This window comes from Paroedura picta, chromosome 1, assembly GCF_049243985.1.
Source record: "Paroedura picta isolate Pp20150507F chromosome 1, Ppicta_v3.0, whole genome shotgun sequence".
In the NCBI taxonomy this organism is placed as follows: domain Eukaryota; kingdom Metazoa; phylum Chordata; class Lepidosauria; order Squamata; family Gekkonidae; genus Paroedura; species Paroedura picta.
The window spans coordinates 5060382-5079826 of record NC_135369.1 but is presented as its reverse complement, the minus strand read 5'-3'; the positions used below and the strand labels follow the sequence as shown (position 1 = coordinate 5079826).

Here is a 19445-nt window from a genome sequence, read left to right as displayed (position 1 = left end):
TTTTCTCTACCTGAAGGAGTCTCAAAGCGGCTTCCAATCACCTTTCCTTCCTCTCCCCACAACAGACACCCTGTGAGGGAGGGGAGGCTGAGAGAGCCCTGAGATTACTGAAGAAGAAGAAGAGTTGGTTCTTAGATGCCGCTTTTCCCTACCCGAAGGAGTCACAAAGTGGCTTACAAATGCTTTCCCTTTCCTCTCCCCACAACAGACACCCTGCGAGGGAGGGGAGGCTGAGAGATATTACTGAAGAAGAATAGCTGGGTCTTATGTGGAGGAGGAGCGGGGAATCCAACCCGGCTCCCCAGCTTAGAAGTCAGCGCTCCTAACCACTACACCAAGCTGGCTCCCATATCCTGTCTCCATACCAGAACCCTGCGTGGTCTCCCATCCAAATACTAGCCGAGATCAACCCTGCTTAGCATCCGAGATGTGAGCAGACTGAGCTGGCCAGGTCAGGTCTTTTGCCCCCAAATTAAAGGCGCTAGTCCTCATGAATGCTCGAAGCCGTGCTTGGAAGGCCAACCAACACCTCTGTCCCTGGGTGATCTCAATAACCACCGTGCCCCACGTTACCAGAAGCCCCAAGAACTGTGAGCCTAGGAAACCCTCGTCCTCCTTCTCCTGGGGATTGAGCGACAGCTCAAGGATTCCCCGTCGACATCCTAATCTTCATCTTGTTTTCCCAATCCTCTCTAGATCATTAGGATAACAAGATATTAATTTATCCAGAAGAAAGCCGACCCGGAAGGAACAGAGCCGGCGGCCAAGAAGAGCCGGGGGTGGGTGAGTTAATGAGTCAGCCGTTTGCCGGTTTTCCGGCTGCCGGGGAGACGGACCGGGTTGCTCGTCCTTCCTGCGACGGCCGGCTGCCACTCAATATTGATGCAGGGCAAATTGTCGGCAGAGATGGCAACCGATTGCAAATGAGGGCTAAGCCATCATTACCCCGAAAGCCTTCTTTTGCCTCTGGCAGGAAAGGCGCTCAGAAGAGACGCTTAAGAGGAACGGAAGGGCTATTTTTCGAAGATGCGGGACACAGCTGAAAGACTCACAATTGTGCTTGAGGAGGCCTCGCCGGATCGGGCCTGGAGTCCATCCGGCATGCCTGCTCAGTTTCCAATTGAAGAAGGATTAGAGAAGAGCGGGTGTTTTTTATGCCCCACTTTTCACTACCCAAAAGAGTCTCAAAGCAGCTTACAATCACCTTCCCTTCCTCTTCCCACAACAGACACCCTGTGAGGTAGACAGCGCTGAGAGAGCTCTGAGAGAAACTGTGAGGATAGCACTATCAGGACTGTGACTAACTCAAGGTCACCCAGCTGGCTGCGTGTGGAGGAGCGGGGAATCAAACCGGACTCGCCAGATTAGAAGCCGCTGCTCTTAACTACTACCCCAGGCTTTCTCGGCCAGGGTTTCGTGAAAGAGCTCTAACAGAACTGCAACTAGCCCAAGGTCACCCGGCTGGCTGTACGTGGAGGAGCAGGGAATCAAACCCAGTTCTCCAGATAAGTGGCCGCCGTTCTTAACCAAGCCAGTTCAGCTGCTGGGAAACTCATCAGCATCCAATATCCGGAAGTGGAACCTCCATGTTCCAAGGCAGTCTTGCTGAACTTGGCTGCCGCAGCGCTAAGGAGCCTCTTCAGAAAGGGGACGAGGAAGGCTCCCAAGCGTGCAAGGAGGGAGAGTTTTTCAACACGTCAGGCAGCAGGGTGTACCCGAGAGGCAGCTAAGGAACCCTGCGAGGAAGGAAAGACAATGGGCTCAAGGGGATTGAGTTGTGCCATGGTGGAGAAACCTGAAACCGACACACCTGAGCTTACATCACAATCCGTCCCTCCAGGCACAGCAGGTGGAATGGAATTTCGAGAGAACTGAGCAGCCTTTTACCGCTTGCGCAAGAGTCAGAGACAGACGCCAGGTAAACAACGATTACGGGGAAGGTCTTGGCTTGGGTCAGTCAAAGAGGAGCGTCTCTGAGGTTTCCCAGGAAGAAGCAGAAGGGGTCTCAAAGAGACTCACAATTGCTTTCCCTTCCTCTCCCCACAACATCGGTGGGGCTGAGAGAACTGCTCCATGAGATCTAATAGGACTGTGACTAGCCCATGGTCACCCTGCTGGCTGCATGTGGAGGAGTGGGGGATCAAACCCGATTCTTCTGCTCTTAACCACCACACAAGCACCAGGGGTCCAGATCTGAAGGCTCAATGGGTCTGTTTGGCATGCAGATGAAGTGTTCGCATCTCACAGTGGCGCATCTCAAGTTCAGTCCCCAGCAACTCAAGTATGACTTTGAGAGAACTGCTCTGTGACATCTAACAGGGCTGTGACTAGCCCAAGCTCACGCAGCTGCCTGCATGTGGAGGAGGAGTGGGGGATCAATCACAAACTCTCAGCCCAACTCTCAAGAGCCAAGGTGGTGTTGTGGTTAAGAGCGGCGCCCTCTAATCTGGAGAACCGGGTTCGATTCTCCCCTCCTCCTCCACTTGCAGCCAGCTGGGTGACCTTGGACCACACACAGTTCTCTCAGAGCTCTCTCAGCCCCACAGACCTCACAGGGTGTCAGTTGTGGAAAAAGGAAAGGAAGGTGATTGTAAGCCCCCTTGAGACTCCTTTGGGGGGCAAAAAGCAGGGCACAATTAAAAAATATCTTCTTCTAACCCACCTCATAAGGTTGTTGTGAGGATAAAGCGGAGAAGAAGCTATTTTGGGTCCCCGCTGGGAGGAAAGAAGCACAAGCAAATTAAATACATTTTAAATGACATTTAAATGTTTAATTTAATTGAAAATGCTTTTTCTAAAGGGTGGGGATGGATTCTCTCCTTCCTGGCTTTCTCTTTATCCACTCGGCCAGTTAACGCAGCCTTTTAAGGGAAACGGCCTGCTCGGTTTGGTTTCATGGAGGCATCTGACCAAGTCCTGGGTCCTGCATTTTCGATTCTCCTCCCCAGGAGACGCAATCTGACACCCGCTCCTCCACTGGCCACCCTTTTATCTATGCAAATTCGGATGGGCGTCCTTGCCCTGGATCCCCTTGCCCTGGATCCCCGCAGGAGGCCGGAAGGTCAGGGCCTGAGGCATAGGTGTTATTTTTCTTTCCCTCGCCCTCCCCTTAAAAACGAAAAATAAAAAAGAGCCCATCTGACCAAGAGTCCCGGAGAGCTCAGCGTTATTTCGGTTTGCTGCGGCAGCGTTGGCTTGTTTTCGCGTTCTGCCCATTACGTTTCCAGCTTAATAAAACGGAAGGAAGTGGATTCCTCGTTTTCCTCCTGTGCTTCTTGCATTTCAAGCAGGGCCCAGAGGCGGAAGCCCAGGCAGAGATCGAAGCCGTGGCAAGACCGGTCTGGCAACTCCGGGGGCCAGATTTTCGGTTCACAGGCAATATCCGGAGTAGAGGCCCAAGAGTAGCTACTAGCCAGGAGGCTTGGATGGAACCATCTATCAGGAGGAGTCAGGGATGCTCTCTCTCCTTGGTGCTTCGGGGGGCTGCAGTGGGAGGGCTTCTGGGGCACTGGCCTCATTGGTGAATCCCCTTATGGCCCCTGGGCTTTGGCTCCTGTGGGGCACAGAGCGTTGGGCTGGATGGGCCTTTGGCCTGATCCAACATGGCTTCTCTTCTGTGCTTCTCTCTGGGTCAGGGATGCTCCGTCTTCTGTGTCCTTGGAGGGCAAGAATGGGAGGGCTTCTGGACCTGCTGGTGGACCTCCGGGTGGCCCCTGGGCTTTGGCCACTGCATGACACAGAGGGTTGGACTGGAGGGGCCACTGCCCTGATCCAACATGGCTTCTCTTAATGTTCTCATTCCTGGCTATTTATATAACACCCAGCAAACACTTGCGAATTTCCTGCAGTAGTTGGGAATTTCGGGGGTTGGACTAGATGACCCTGGAGGTCCCTTCCAAGTCTTATGATTCTACAAAATCCTTCTTGGGCCTTCCCCCCATAGCCCTTCCCCCCATATAAGGCGGCCAGCACCATGTTGGGAAGGTCCTAGTTGGCCGTTTGTGCCAAGCAGGGGTAGTCAACCTGTGGTCCTCCAGGTGTCCATGGACTACAATTCCCATGAGCCCCTGCCAGCGTTTGCTGGCAGGGGCTCATGGGAATTGTAGTCCATGGACACCTGGAGGACCACAGGTTGACTACCCCTGCCTTAGAGGCCACCCTTCCAAGTAGCCATTTTCTCTAGGCAAACTGATCTCCTGGATGACTAGTAATTCTAGAGGTTGGTCTCCCCCAAAACCCAATTCAGACCCCATGCAGAACCAGGGCTCAGAAAAGGCCGGGATCTGGCACGATCCAGAGGGGACCCGGCCCAACCTCTGCGTTTTCCCCACCGTGGTCCGGCCCCAAACTGAAGCTTGTTCGACGCCGGTGAAAACATCCCAGCATTTCTCCATTTCGGGTTTCTCGTGCTACAGCCAAAGATAGGAAACAGGGTGAAAGAGAGACGAACACCAAGCCCTGATAGGCGGGTTAATCATAAGCCAGCCTCTTGGAACAAAACCCAGGAATGGCTTCCTGCTCCCTCGGACCGTGCCCATCGGAACCTGCACGTATGCAAACACAGAAAGGAGACCGGCTTAGGTGCTGCCAAACTTCCGCCTTCCTAAACACCCTTCCTGGGCCAAGGGAAGCTCCCGGCCTCGGTGCTGCTTTCACCGAGGGGCAACAAATACCGTGGCGTGTTCAGAAACAAATCTCGGAGTCTGGCCAGTCAGGAGGGGACTCCCTGTGGACCCCCCATCCCAGGGGAAAAGCCACCGGCCGCCAGCCGCTCAGCAAACATCCCCCTGCCAAATAGTTTGCTTTTTGTGAACTGCAGCTGATTTGCAGAGGTCCTGAAGGGGTTTTGAGGCAAGAGGCGTTCAGGGGGGGTTTGCCACCGCCTAATTCTGCACAGTGATCCTGGACTTCGTTTTTGGTCTGCCAGCCAACCACTAAGCAGGGACAATCTTGTTTAGCTGCCATGTCCAGGGAACACAGAACCATCCAGGTCAAGGCAGGGGAGGTACAGAGGTGGGCTGGCATTGCTTGCCTCTGCGTAGCCCCCCTGGCCTTCCTTGGTGGCTTCTCCTCCACGGACTAACCAGGGATGACCCTGCTTAGCTTCTAAGGGGTAGTTTTTTAAATATCTGTCCTGCTTTTCTCTCCCCGAAGGAGGCTCAAAGGGGCTTCCATTCACCTTCCCTTTCCTCTCCCCACAACAGACACCCTGTGAAGGAGGGGAGGCTGAGAGAGCTCTGAGATTATAGAAGAAGAAGAAGAAGAAGAAGAAGAAGAAGAAGAAGAAGAAGAAGAAGAAGAAGAAGAAGAGTTGGTTCTTATATGCAGCTTTTCTCTACCCGAAGGAGGCTCAAAGCGGCTTACAGTCGCCTTCCCTTTCCTCTCCCCACAAAAGACACCCTGTGAGGGAGGGGAGGCTGAGAGAGCCCTGAGATTACTGAAGAAGGAGAGTTGGTTCTTATATGCTGCTTTTCTCTACCCGAAGGAGGCTCAAAGCGGCTTACAGTCGCCTTCCCTTTCCTCTCCCCACAACAGACACCCTGTGAGGGAGGGGAGGCTGAGAGAGCTCTGAGATTACTGAAGAAGAAGAAGAAGAGTTGGTTCTTCTATGCTGCTTTTCTCTACCCAAAGGAGGCTCAAAGTGGCTTCCAATTGCCTTCCCTTCCTCTCCCCACATTAATCCCCTTGGGAGGAGGTGGAGCTGAGAAAGTTCCGAGAGAACTGGGCCTCACTCATGGTCAGCCGGCAGGCTTCCTGAGGAGGGAGGGGGGAATCAAACCCAGTTCTCCAGGTGAGAGCCAGCTGCTCTTAATCACGGCACCATGCGGGCTTTCTGACGCCAGCCTGGGCCCTCCAGGTCAAGGTGAGAGACGAACAGGGGTGGGTTTGCCATCGCCTGCCTCTGCGTGGCTACCCCTGGCCTTCCCAGCCGAGTACTAACCTAGGCCAACTTGCTTAGCTTTCCGCGGTCTGATGAGATCAGGGTAGATCCAGCCATCCAAGTTAGGGAAACTACCCTGTCACAGAATTTTATGAAGTTCTCCCCCCATATTCTCCCCCCCCCACTCTTTAGGGAGGATCCAGGCATCCCCCACTTTCTCCCAAGCACAGAGGCTGACAACGCGCTTGTAAAAGTTTGCCAGCTGTTCAAAAAACAAGAAGACTTTCTCAAGGTTTTTGAGCTGAGTTGGGGGGGGGGGTGCCTGCCAAAACGCCGCTCCAGAAAGGGCAAGTGAGTCTCGACTTTGCAAAACTCCCACCGCTTCGAGGATCACGAAGCCAACCTGCAGGAAGTTTGCTTTCTCCCTCAACCCAGAGAAACGAACCTGCATCTGGTTCCGGAAAGTTCCTAGCCAGGCTCTAGGCCAGGGGTAGTCAAACTGTGGCCCTCCAGATGTCCATGGACTACAATTCCCAGGAGCCCCTGCCAGCATTCGCTGGCAGGGGCTCCTGGGAATTGTAGTCCATGGACATCTGGAGGGCTGCAGTTTGACTACCCCTGCTCTAGGCAAGAAGACCAAAACCACCAATTTCCCAGTTGCCTTTGGGCTCCCGGTTCTCCCACGGCAGCCTCCCTGTCTTGGCTGCAGGGCCGACTGGTCCAGATCGTGATTTCTGCAGCGGTGTCTCTATGGTTAGTGTGGTCTCTTTTTTTAAAAATGAGAATCTTTCAAGGAAGAGCAATGTATTTGAAATTAACAGAGCAAAACCAAACACTCTGGATCTCTTAAGAATTCAACTACGTTCAGTGGTCCCCAGTACCCAGGAGAACGGAATGAAGAAGAGTTGGTTCTTATATGACACTTTTCTCTACCCAAAGGAGGCTCAAAGGGGCTTACAGTCGCCTTCCCTTTCCTCTCCCCACAACAGACACCCTGTGAGGGAGGGGAGGCTGAGAGAGCCCTGAGATTACTGAAGAGGAAAAAGAAGAGTTGGTTCTTAGATGCCGCTTTTCTCTACCCGAAGGAGGCTCAAAGGGGCTTCCAGTCGCCTTCCCTTTCCTCTCCCCCCAACAGACACCCTGTGAGGGAGGAGAGGCTGAGAGAGCCCTGAGATTACTGAAGAGGAAAAAGAAGAGTTGGTTCTTAGATGCCGCTTTTCTCTACCAGAAGGAGTCTCAAAGAGGCTTCCAGTCGCCTTCCCTTTCCTCTCCCCCCAACAGACACCCTGTGAGGGAGGGGAGGCTGAGAGAGCCCTGAGATTACTGAAGAGGAAAAAGAAGAGTTGGTTCTTAGATGCCGCTTTTCTCTACCAGAAGGAGTCTCAAAGAGGCTTCCAGTCGCCTTCCCTTTCCTCTCCCCCCAACAGACACCCTGTGAGGGAGGGGAGGCTGAGAGAGCCCTGAGATTACTGAAGAGGAAAAAGAAGAGTTGGTTCTTAGATGCCGCTTTTCTCTACCAGAAGGAGTCTCAAAGAGGCTTCCAGTCGCCTTCCCTTTCCTCTCCCCCCAACAGACACCCTGTGAGGGAGGGGAGGCTGAGAGAGCCCTGAGATTACTGAAGAGGAAAAAGAAGAGTTGGTTCTTAGATGCCGCTTTTCTCTACCCGAAGGAGTCTCAAAGTGGCTTACATTCGCCTTCCCTTCCTCTCCCCACAACAGACACCCTGTGAGGGAGGAGAGGCTGAGAGAGCCCTGAGATTACTGAAGAAGAAGAAGAAGAGTTGGTTCTTCTATGCCGCTTTTCTCTACCCGAAGGAGGCTCAAAGAGGCTTCCAGTCACCTTCCCTTTCCTCTCCCCCCAACAGACACCCTGTGAGGGAGGGGAGGCTGAGAGAGCCCTGAGATTACTGAAGAGGAAAAAGAAGAGTTGGTTCTTAGATGCCGCTTTTCTCTACCCGAAGGAGTCTCAAAGCGGCTTCCATTCGCCTTCCCTTTCCTCTCCCCACAACAGACACCCTGAGAGGGAGGGGAGGCTGAGAGAGCCCTGCTCGGTCAGAGGCTGTGACTAGCCCAAAGTCCCCCAGCTGACCGTGCGTGGGGAAGCGGGGAATCAAACCCAGCTCGCCAGATTAGAAGTCCACGCTCCCAACCACTACACCAAAGTGGCAGCAGTGCTGCCTTGTAGGATCCGACCCTAATTATTTGACTCAATGACCCCCAAGCCTTCCTTCACTAACGAGGACCCCCAAGGTACTGGCAACTCAGTGCAGTGAGCAGAGGGGAACATCCCACTTCCAGGAGCTGACGTCAGGGGAAGGCCTTGTCCTCCAGGCTCTGTTGTCAGCCACCATATGAGACAGGAAGCCATTGGGGAAGACAGGAAGCCATTGCGGAGTGCCTCAGGGTGCGATCCTGTCCCTGAGGCTGCTTAACATCTTTGTCTGCCCAGCTGGTATGGAGGGCTGGGCTGGGGAGTTATCAGTATGCTGATGATGGGCGGCTGGCCGGACACGCTCCCCGAGTCTCCGGCCAGATGCCCGGAGGCTGTGACTGGGCGGCTCCAGCAATGCTGCCCAGAGCTTAACTCTGCAAAGGCGCAGGACCAGTGGTTAAGGCGGAAAGGACCAGACGAGGAAGCACGCCTCCGTTTCCTTGAGTTCGCAGCTTTGTGCCCCTCGATGCCTCCCTTTCTACGTTGGCACAAGTCACTGCTGTAGTTCGCCAGGCGTTTTACCACCTCTGCCCCCGGGGCGAAGCTACTAGCGCCCTACCTGGCCCCAGAACACTTAACTGAAGTTATCCATGCAATGGTCACCTCGAGACTAGACTACTGTAACTCGCTCTATGCGGGGCTCCCCTTGACCGCCATCTGGAAGTTACAGCGGGTACAGATGCTGCTCCAGCCCCCAGGGGAACCCCACAGAGGTCCTCTGGCAGATTCGTTGACTACTAGTTGAGTTCTGAGTCAGGTTCAAGATTTTGGTACTAACCTTCAAAGAAGGACCACCTCTCCCATTTATGGTCCCCAGAGGGTACTATGCTCAGCAAATTCCAACATGCTGGTGATCCCTGGGCCTCCCTCTATTTCCATATCGTACTCTCTTCCCCCTCCAAGGGGACCCACCAACAAATGAACAAACTCACAGCAGCCAGAGATATTTAAGGGGGAGGCTGGGGGAAATCATCAGTACTGCCAAATGGTTTTATGGATATTTGGTTTTATATTACGCTGTAGACCACGCTGAGGATGCTGGACTAGATGGACCCCAGGTGTGATCCAGCAGGGCTCTTCTGAGGTTCTCATGTCTGGCCCAAGGTCACATAGCTGGCTGCATGTGGAGAAAGAGTGTGTGTGTGTGTGTGTGGGGGGTCAAAACCAGTTTTCCAGACCACTGCTCTTTCCAGATTATGCCAGCCTACCTCACAGGGTTGCTGTGTGTGGGGGAAATGGAGAAGAGTGACAGAAGCCAATTTGTTCCAATTGGGGAGAGAGGCGGGTTTAAATCAAATAATTTATTCCATCTTTAAGCCTCCACGTAGAATCATAAAATCTGTCAGGTGGCGATCCAGCCTCTGTTTAAAAATCTCCAAAGATGGAGAACCCACCACCTCCCGAGGAAGCCTGTTCCACTGAGGAACCACTCTGACTGTCAGGAACTTCTTCCAGATGTTGAGACAGAATTTAGAATCCTAGAGTTGGGAGGGACCTCCAGGGTCATCTAGTCCAACCCCCTGGACTATGCAGGATGCTCACAACCCTGTTGCTCACCCACTGTCACCTGCCACCCCCTTGAACCATCACAGTATCAGCCTCCCCAAACAGATGGCTCTCCAGCCTCCGTTTAAAAAGCCTGCAAAGATGGAGAGAACCCACCACCTCCCGAGGAAGCCTGTTCCACTGAGGAACCGCTCTACCTTTCAGCAGCAGAGATAACTAAGCAACCCCAGCTCGCTCTGTTGAAGTGTGCCAGGCTGATGCACTTTGCAGAATTTAGCTTTCTGGGGCAGGACTGTGATTTTTAAAAATCAAAGAAGCAAGCAGTCTTTTTTTCTTGCCCTCTCTTAGAGCTCCCCAGATGCACTTTGTGGCTTCTTTTCAAACGCAGGCCCCCGCCAAACCCCACAGCCAAACCCCACAGCACTCCAGAGCTGAAAATAAGGATGCCTGTGAATTCCCAACACCTGTGGTCACACCTGCACGGCTCCCTCCCCTGCTTCTCTGCCGACATCTCTCTCTCTCTCTTTCCCTTGCGGGAGTCTGCAGCAGCAGGGCGTTGGGGGAAACTTGGCTGCCACGAGCGCCTCAAGTTGTTTGTTCTCCTCCGCGGAACATTTCGTCTCCAGATTTGGATGCACTTAGAAGTTCAAACAGGTTCTGCAGCCCTTAGTCGGGGAGGGGGGAGCATTTGGGGAGTACGGTGCAGGTTGAGCTCTTACAGAGGTGAACTGGGGCCCTCCTAAAGCTGAGAAGAGGAGATCTTTATGCCCTGCTTTTCATTGCCCAAAGGAGTCCAGAAGCGGCTTCCAGTCGCCTTCCCTTTCCTCTCCCCACAACAGACACCCTGTGAGGGAGGTGAGGCTGAGAGAGCCCTGAGATTACTGAAGAGGAAGAAGAAGAAGAAGAGTTGGTTCTTAGATGCCGCTTTTCTCTACCCGAAGGAGGCTCAAAGTGGCTTCCAGTCACCTTCCCTTTCCTCTCCCCACAACAGACACCCTGTGAGAGAGGGGAGGCTGAGAGAGCCCTGAGAGAACTGAAGAAGGAGAAGAGTTGGTTCTTATATGCCGCTTTTCTCTTCCTGAAGGAGGCTCAAGGTGGCTTCCAGTCACCTTCCCTTTCCTCTCCCCACAACAGACACCCTGTGAGAGAGGTGAGGCTGAGAGAGCCCTGAGAGAACTGAAGAAGGAGAAGAGTTGGTTCTTAGATGCCGCTGTTCTCTACCTGAAGGAGGCTCAAAGCGGCTTACAGTCACCTTCCCTTTCCTCTCCCCACAACAGACACCTTGTGAGGTCGGTGAGGCTAAGAGAGCTCTGAAAGAACTGTTCGGTCAGAACAGCTTTACCAGTGCTGTGGCGAGCCCAAGGTCACCCAGCTGGCAGCATGTGGAGGAGGAATGGGGAATCAAAACCGCACTCCTAACCACAACACCAAGAAGCAGAGGAGGACCGGGCCACAAAAATAAACACAGGCTCATGGCAAAGCTGACGAGCGACATGACACGGCACTCAGAGATCTCCTCGGTCCCGCCCCGTCTCTCTGCCCGGCGTTTGGAAGGAGCAGAGGTTGAAAGGAGAGCTGGCGCCACCCTGAAAGTATGACAGCCGACACCGCCCTGAACCAGGGCTGGATTCTGTTACCCAAGAGGTCTGCGTTTAGTCCCGTCCGTGCCCCCCCCCCGGTAATAAATTGACGTCATCTTGCAGGTGTCACATCGACCGTGACGGAGCAGGAAGGAAGAATGTGATCCAGCATTCGAGACTGAACTAAGGAATGCTGAGGCCAAGCTGCTCCCCTGCCAGGCAAACCGCTCCCTCTAAGCCTCAGCTCCACCTACACTAAGAATATCACTGTCATCCTACCTAGCAAGGCAGTTGTAAAGGAGCAATGTACACCCTGGGGGAGTAGGAAGATGTGAATTACCTGCATTGTGCAGGGGGTTGGACTAGATTCGCTTCACCTCAGAGCCAGGGCTGGTGGAAGACCCATGAAGTGGCTTTATATTGGGTCAGACTAGGCTTGTGCACCAGGGGCCCGATCTGGACCGATTTGGCCTCGGCTCCCATTAAAGACAATGGCGCCATTGACGTTAATGGGGATTACGGTGTTTCTGCCTTTCCTGGAGAATGGAAGGCGGAGAGTCCGTCCCATCGGATAGAATGGAGCCGATGGGGGCACCCTCTTTTGGAACCCCTGGGAATGGGCCCTGCGGTCCAATCATTGTGAAATTCGGGGGGGGGGGTCAGGGAAGAGCCTCCTGGAGCTACCCTGAAAGTTTGGAGGCTGTACCTGGGAACCCTCCCCCCCAGGTCTCGGGAAATGCGGGAACGCCAGACTTCCCATTAACGTCAATGGCACCATTGAATTTAATGGACGCTGGAGCCAAATCGGTCCGGATCGGGCCCCTGGTGCAGAAGCCTAGGTCAGACCATACAAGTCAATATTGTCTACTCTGACTGGCAGCATTTTTCCAGCGTCTTAGGCAGAGGAGGGTCTTTCCCTTCGCCTACCAGCTGGTCCTTTTAACTGGAGATGCCGGGGACTGAACTTGGGACCTTCTGTGTGCCAGCAAATGCTCTACCACGGTGCCAAGCCCCTCCCTTGGGGTTAGACTAGATGACCCTTGGGTAACCTTCTAGCTCTTTGTTTCTATGACAACGCAATGTACAGTTTTCCTTCCTCTGAGCTCCTCTGATCTGAAGCAGGAAAATAGGGAGCCTATGGCTAATTTCACACACGTAGGATAATGATATTTTAAAGTGCTTTAGGATTCTTTTGTGGCTGGACTTTCCTGTGTGAAACAGGAAAATCTACTTGCAAGCACTGGCTAAAGCGCATTGAAGCTGTATTATCCAGATGTGAAATTGATTGTTCTTTAAGGAAAACATGTCTCTATATTCCAGGAAGTGACAGTTGCTAATAACATCTGCCCCCACTCCTTAAGATGCTGGGATAACCGAGATTTAAGGCATTGTTTTATCCGCTGTGTATCTTTTTGCGATTATTACTATAACTACTTGTTTTCTGGCCCACCACTCCCAAAAGGCTCATGGCAGGTTACAACATACATAAAACCCCCAATAAAAACACCCCCTAAAACATCAAGAAATTCTCAGTACCTAAAAACACGATGCACAAAGTAACCAAGTGGCGGAAAAAAACAACAACTGCTAACCTAAACTCGGCCCACCTACAGCCAAGGGGCAAAGAAGGGGTCGATCAGTCACCCACCAAGAGTAACCCAAGGGTGGGGGGTCCAGCTCTTCCTTAACGTGCTGGCCTCAACCGTAAACCTGGCGGAAGAGCTCCATCTTGCAAGCCCTGCAGAAGGCTGAAAGCGTCCGCAGGGTCTGTGATTAATTTGTTTGTGTTTTTATTCTGGGATTTTAATTGGGGGTTTTAGGGGATTTTTACCCAGTTGTTGTAACCCGCCACGAGCCATCAGGGAATGGCAGAGAATAAACTGAACAAACAAACAACAACAACAACAACAACATATTGTCTCTGATTGCTCTCGAAGGTAGTTTAATTAAAATAGGGGCAACGCAAAAATCACAGTAAGAGTTATAGTGAGGGCATTCCGATATCGTACCAGAGAGGGAGTCATCTTTTTCCAAATCGTGCTGGCAAAGCTATAGATGTCCTTAAAAGACAGCCACCCTTTCAAGCCTCCCTCCGCCGGTTTCCAAATCCATTCAAGCCAAACAAGAGATTCTTTCGGTGGCCATCGGACACCCTTCCCCTCTCCCCAAGCTGCAGCCAAATACCACCCCGTTCCAATTTTGGCCTCCTCTCAAATCCGGAGGGTACAGGTTATCATCCAGAGTGGAAATTCCAACTAGAATATCCTCCCCTGCGGCAGCTGGGGCACACCAAGAGCTGCCCGTTCGGATTGAATGTCCTCGCCTTTCCGGAGGCAGCCCCTGGGGCGATTTGGGCCAGGCACCTCGGAAGGGGGGGAAGCAGACCCAAGAATCCCGAGCAATCCCCTAAGAGGGGAGAGCAGGAGACTGGGCCAAGGCCGATGGGACTGCCACTGTACCGTCCTGGAAAAAATTGCTGCTTGCTTTTAAAAAGTCAAGTTTCCAGATCTCGTGATAACCGAGAGAAGCCATGCTTCCAGCTACTCTGGGACCTGGCCCAGGGCTTTGGGATTTACCTTTCTTACCCACTTTTCCGTGCTACAGCAGGCAGATGGGAAATTAGTTCTTTAGAAAATCTGTACCCCACCTTTCTGCCCTAATTGGGTTCCTAGGTCCAGGGTAAGCAATTTCTGGAGATTTGAGGTGGGGGGAAATCTTGGGGAGGGTGGGTTTCGCGGAGGGGGTTCAGCAGGGTATAAGGCCATAGAATCCATCTTTGAATTTCCACAATGGGGGAAAAAACCTGCCATCTGGAGAGGAGTTATAATTCTGGGAGATTTCCAGGCCCCCAACTAGAGGCTGGCAACTTCAACCTTACAAGGATCACCAATGCAGCTAATGACAAAATCGCAATATTTTATGCTCCACTGGGATAGACTCTAGCCCTGCTGCTGAACCTCCTGATAGCTCCTGGGTTTTGGCCACTGTGTGACAAGAGTGTTGGGCCACTGGCCTGGTCCAATGGTTCTCCTGTGTTCTTTGAAGATGCTTTAGCTCTCGGTGGATATATTTATGGGACTCGGGGATTCAAAGGCCCATCAGGAGGTCCACCAGCAGGGCCAGACCTCCAGAAGCCCTCCCACTCTTGCCCCCCCCCAAGCACCAGGAAGACAGAGCATCCCTGCCCCAGGCATAAGAACATAAAAGAAGCCATGTTGGATCAGGACAATGGCCCACCCAGGCCACGCAATGGCCCATCGAAGCCAAGCAGTGGCCGAAACCCAGGGGTCATCAGAGGGTCCTTCAGCAGGACCAGTGGCTCTGTTTTCAAGACTCAAGGGGTCTCAAAGTCCCCTTCAGAACGATTCTTTTTTACGGCTCAAGAACAAACAGCGGACGTATTTAGTCTCCTCGGCTCAGCAGCCCCCATCTAGCCGGCGTGCTGTGGGTCACTGGCCCCTTTCACGGAGAGAATAGAGGAAAGGGGTCAGCGGTTTGGCTCGCTCCCACTCACCCCCTCTTCGGTTTACCCCAAACGGGTTTGACCCAACGGTACAGCCGTGGCCGATTCGCTCACCGACCCTCCCGCTCGGGTGCCAACCTGATTTCCCTCCGCTCTGGGGACAGCGGAGACACTGGGATATTGTTCTCCTGGCATGGGAACCGGAGAAAGTGAAACCACCGGCCTATGAAGTTTCAGCCTGTCCTCTAGTTTCAATCAGCTGATCCCGGGGCACTCAAAGCCCTCCAGGTGAAAGAGGAAACCGCCATAAAAAGAACCTGTGAATGGGGTGGGGGGGGGGAGAGCAATCTTTGGCCAAGAATCTGCAACTCCCAAAACTTACGGTCCGCCCACAGGAAGAGTAACCTTGCAGGCATGTTTAGAAGAGGAGGAGAGAATGAAGTCACGCTCCTGAAGCATTGCATTTGAAACGATTTGCAGAATCAGGACCGGGGAGGGGAATCATATGATTTGGAAACACAAGGGCCACATTGTGTCCGGGGGAGGCCGGCGCGCAGTTTAATCTGGATCCCTTATCAAAAAACAGCGGCTTAATCCCGCCCGTCTGAGCTATCAGCAGGACGCAAAGAATAAAACCGGCTGGCGCTGACTTTTTAAAAGTGTTTTTTCCCCTGAAGTGAGTCAAGGCAGAAGGGCCAGCCGTGCGGGCACTGCCCGCTGACTCACTCCCATGCCAGAACAGGGCGGCAAAGAGGCCGGACTCCCAGTCCCAGAGGGAAGCACGGAGGGGCTGGCAGAGGCCGTCCCTTGGAGGCTAGTCCCAAGGCAGGCGAGACGACCAAAAATTCTCACGCAGGTAGAATTATGCTCTTCCAGCACGTTTTGGCGTTGGATTTTAGAGTGTAAAATGGCAAAATCCACCAGGAGGAAGTATTTTGTTGCTTCCAATCACCCTGCCTTCCCTCTCTCCACAACAGACACCTTGTGAGGTAGTTGAGGCCGAGAGAGCTCTGAGAGAACTGTGACCAGCTCAAGGTCACCCAGGAGGAGTGGAGAACCGAACCGCACGGAGCGTCTCAGACTGGGGATCCCCAGTGGCTGCCATTAGCCGAACGGATCTGCAGAATTCAAACAGTGCAGCCGGGAATCCCCTGGACAGGGGGGGCATACTCAATAGATACCCCGAGCTTCCAAATCCTGGGGCAGCATCCCTGACCTCTCTCACTTTCGAGGACACTTCTTAGAGTCCTCTGGCCGACCGCCAGAGTAAACCGGATGCTGAAGGAGGTGGACTCTGGGTTGGGTTCCAACGGGTCACTTAACATATTCCTCTTTGCCTACGCCCCCGTCTCCGCAATCCATTTCCTTCCCACCATCCCAGCAAGGATGCCGTCTGCCCAGTTGGCCCCACCTCCGCTTCGGAACCGGCAAAGCGAACGAACCTCCGTCGCTCCAACATTTGCAAAGGAAAAGGTGGTTTGTTTTTGCGGGAGAACAAAAGGACACTCTAGCGAAGGTTGCCAGTTCCAGCTTGGGAAATTCGTGGAGAGCCCCCGGGGAGGTCAAGGTGTGGGTAGGGGGGGGGGGCATAACGCCATCCGAGGCAGTCACTTCCTCCAGGGGAACTGATCTCTGCTACCTGGAGATCAGGTGTCCTTTCAAAGTGATCTTGAGGCCACACCTGGAGGCAAGCAGCAGGGAAACTCTCTACCAAAGAGCACCCAGAACTGGGCTGTGTTTCGGGCCCGCCTGGTCGGACTCAGAGGCCGAAGTTCCTTCTCTGCCAAAGGGCCGCCATTGACACGCAAGCCTTGCGGTTCCCGAAACAATTTGCCACTTGCCGAGCGCCAAACCAAAACCCCCTTCCTCCGCCCTTGCGGGTTTGTCTGCGGTCGCCCGAAACCGCACCGTGGAAACCTGTCCCCCAAGCACGGCTTTGGAGGGGGGGGAGGCCAACCTCGCCAGGTGGGTCCGAAGACGTCCTCCAACCCCAATTCCCAGGTGTTTGGAAAAAGCTTTCAAGTTCCCAGTCACTGATACGGCACTTCCCAAAACCAGGCTGCGTTTCGGAGCCCTTGGGCAACCGGGTTCCCTCCCCCCACCCAGACAGAACGGGAGGGACCCGAAGAACAAAGTCGGCACCCGGATCCCCGCAGACCAGGGTGGGGCAGATGGCAAATGGGGCATTGGCAGTGACTCCCCAGAAAGTATGCCATACAACAGGAGGGGAAACCGTGGGGGGCAGGGACAGGGGAACAGGGTGTTAAAAGGTGTTAAGAGCTCCCCCCACCTGGGGGAGACAAGGGGCAGGGACCCAAACAGTGCCGGGGGCAAAGTCCTAAGCAAGGGGACTCAAACATCTTGTAGGCACAAGACCAGGACTTTGTAAGGAACCCAAGGGGGAAATCACAGGGACCTCCTGGAGAGGGCTGTTCCAGCAGAGGGCAGGTACAGGCACCAAATGAGGGGGTCCCTATTACTCTATCAGCTGGGGCCGATAACTTCTCAGGGGGGGGGGAGAGCTGGAATGAAGGAATGGGGCACCCCAGAGGACCCCCCTCCCCAGAGCACAGGGGCTCCAGCCCGCCGTCAGCCACCCCCACAGAAGGGGCACCCAAGGGGGCGATAATACAGTCCCCACCCCCACCCCCAATTTGCAAACCAAGGGACCCTACAGTGGGAGGCAGGCAACCCTAAACCACAACTGAGGGGGAGGGGGAGTCAAGCAGCAAGGGGGCCTCAAAGTCCCCTCCCCCAGGGCCACGCCCAAATTCCCCCATGGGACTAAGCCACGGGGGGGGCAGATTTTCTCATGGGGGGCATCAACCCCCCCACATATTTGGAGGGCGGACATGGCAAAAGCCCTGCCTAGAAGAAATGGGCGGTGGGGGACGCCCACCCAGTAGAGGATGCCCGCCCACCCCCACCTGGGGGGGATGCTCGGGGAGGGGGCTGCCTTGGGGGACTACTTTGCAAGGGGAAAAAAGGGGGCGCGCAGCCCACTCACCTCCCCTCCTTCCGCTCGGCGGGCGCTTCTCACACCTTCTGTCCTCCTCCGCTCTAGGGCGCAACCTGTTACCTGAGCCCCGCGCTGCGGCCCCGCCCACGGCCCTTCCCATTGGCTCCCGCTCAAGGCGGGCCGGCCCCGCCCTTCTCTCCGCCGCCGGCCCCCCTCGCCACGCCCCCTCTTCCCCGACCCGCCCAGAGGGCGTGGCCTAGTCGGCGAGCCCGCACGGGAGGAGAATGGGCGGGAAAAGGATCCAAGGGAGGCGGCCGGAGAGGGGAGGGGGGAAATGGCCGCCGGGGTTGGAGCGAAAGGGCGGGGCGGGAGGGAGTCCTTAGCAACCGGGAGGCGGCGGCGGCCTCCTTAGCAACCAGGGCTAGGCCTCGCCCCTTTGGGGGAGAAAAAGACCACTGAGTGCGTTGTTATTAATGATGAAAAACGATTGATATACTTATAAATAATAACAATATTAATAATACTACTTTTTATTTCCCATTGAAAAGTACTATTGGGAAGACTGTTGTTATTTATGAGCTTTTATTTATTCTGATGATCATGAAAACGGGCAATTATTTGCTGCATTTGTTTTTAATCAATCTGTTTGTTTCATCCATCTTTTTTTTAATTCATTGTTTTTCATCAATCCATTTAGTTTCATCCGTTTATTTTTAACGCCTTCATTCTTTGGTGCCCGACCTTTCTCCGCAAAAGGGACCCAAAGCCGCTTATACCATTCTCCTCTCTTCCATTTCATCCCCACAACAACCCTGTGAAGTAGGCTAGAATGGATTTGAGTAGCCAAAATCTGCCACGGCAGGTGGGATTCGAACCTGGGACTTCCAGATACTAATCCAGAACTCTTGAACCACTACACCACCCCAGCTGTCATAGTCTACCTTTGTCACAATGTTACTACCAGTAATGAGAAATTAAATGTCGTGCGGGGTATGGATTGTTGTTAAAATTACAATAAAAGTTATTAGGGCCTATCTTCATGCATGCTATTATAATCACAGAATCATAGGGTTGGAAGGGACCTCCAGGGTCATCTAGTCAAACCCCCAGCAGAATGCAGGACACTCACAACGATCTACCCACAATGACCTCAATTTGATGTCCAGATGATGCCCCCTCCCCAAAACCAGAATCCTGGGCATGCAAGAAAGGGCCCCAAGAGCCAAGCTCAGAGATGTCCCTTCCTGCCTGCCCACTTACAACATGTCTAAATTCACAGAATCAGCCTCTCCGTCAGATGGCTCTCCAGCCTCTGCTTAAAAATCTCCAAAGATGGAGAACCCACCACCTCCCGAGGAAGCCTGTTCCACTGAGGAACCGCTCTGTCAGGAACTTCTTCAGAAAGAGCTAAATAACTCAAACGCCACACTGATGCAGAGACACAGCAGGTTTACCTTTCTCATGGAGCAGAAGAAAGCGAGACCAGAACAGGGAATCACGCAGAGACACATTGGCCAATTCTCCCCTGCAGGTGGAAATTTGGGCTTGTGGGAACAACTGTCTGTCTATCATCAGGTAATGCTGTGTTGAAAGGTAGTTGTACGTAAAAAGGTAGTTGTGTCGAAGAGGGGGCCAGCTTGTTTCCTGCAGTTTAGAGCACTGGGTTCAAATGATGGGAAAGGAGGTTCCACTGAAATATTAGAAAGCCTTTTCTAATGGTGAGGGCTGTTTGTTGATGAAATCTGCTGCCTCAGAGGGCAGTGAAGTCTCCTTCCATGGAGATTGGATGAACACCTGTCAGGAGTGTGTGATTTTTAAGTCCCCGAGAAGGTGGGGAACTGGACT

The 19445-nt window shown here is 53.5% G+C and overlaps 1 protein-coding gene across 2 annotated transcripts in view; it reads right to left on the bottom strand.

Annotated features, from left to right (window-relative positions):
• CGN (cingulin) overlaps window positions 1-17752 on the bottom strand; it is a 91848-nt gene extending 74096 nt beyond the window's left edge. Inside the window, exon 1 of one of the 2 annotated variants that reach the window (XM_077320399.1) lies at window positions 17649-17752. The gene's annotated coding sequence lies outside the window, so the exon portion shown is untranslated. Of the gene's footprint in view, window positions 1-14779; window positions 14901-17648 lie in introns of those variants that run through there. The other variant, XM_077320410.1, reaches the window with a different exon arrangement.
• Between the last annotated feature and the right edge of the window lie 1693 nt (window positions 17753-19445).